Here is a 1,079-nt window from a genome sequence, read left to right on the forward strand (position 1 = left end):
TACCCTCACGAGTACCTGAAAACTATCCTTAAAACAAAAACGGTCAATTCTTCATGAAATCGACCTCATGTATTTGTTTTTCAAAAATCAGTCCATCCTTAAAATTATTACCATTAGCCTAGTGGAATATTTAATAACACTGTTTTATTAATTTGTAATTGTTTAAACAAATGTAACTTATTTCAATAATTTTTTTGGAAAATTTTGATTTTACCTAAAAAATATTACTATTGGTCTAGTGGAATATTTATTAACATAAGTTCATTCATTTCCAATTATTTAAACAAATGGAATTTGTATAAATAATTTCGTTTGAAATTTTTTGTAAATAAAAATTATTACTGTGGGTCTACTGGAATATTGATCAGTAATGAGTAATTACTGATTATTAATTAATTAAATAATAATTAATTTATCAGTTATATTTAACTAATAAATTTTACTTAAAAACAATTTTTTTAAAATAAAGTTAATCAAATAATGTTGATAAATATTCCACTGAAGAAATATTCATAATTTTTATAACAAAATATTAAAACAAATTCCATTTGTTCAAACAATTAAAAATTAATGGACTAATGTTAATAAATATTCCACTCTAGACCAATAATAACAATTTTTAATGATTTTTTCAGAAAAAAAAGTGTAAACAAATTACATTTGTTTAAATAATAAACAATTAATGAAAACATGTTAATAAATATTCCACTAGACTAATAGTAATCATTTTTAGTGTGGAAAAAGAAATTTCTGAGAAAAAAAATTATTTAAAGAAATTCCATTTGTTTAAATAATTAAAAATTAATTAAACAATGATAATAAATATTCCACTAGAACAATATTAATAATTTTAAGTACAAAAATACATGAATAAATTTTTCAAAAGGCCGATTTCATGAAGAATTGACATTTTTAGTTTTAAGGGTAGTTTTCAGGTACTCGTAAAGGTGTGTCAGGGTTGTCAAACCGATATGTCAAACCCCCATGCATTTTACATTGGAAACTTCAAGTCAAAACCGGCACCTGTTAAAATAAAAAAATAAAAAAATAAAAAATAAGGGAATTTCTTTTTTCGGAAT

This window comes from Belonocnema kinseyi, chromosome 3, assembly GCF_010883055.1.
Source record: "Belonocnema kinseyi isolate 2016_QV_RU_SX_M_011 chromosome 3, B_treatae_v1, whole genome shotgun sequence".
Classification (NCBI taxonomy): domain Eukaryota; kingdom Metazoa; phylum Arthropoda; class Insecta; order Hymenoptera; family Cynipidae; genus Belonocnema; species Belonocnema kinseyi.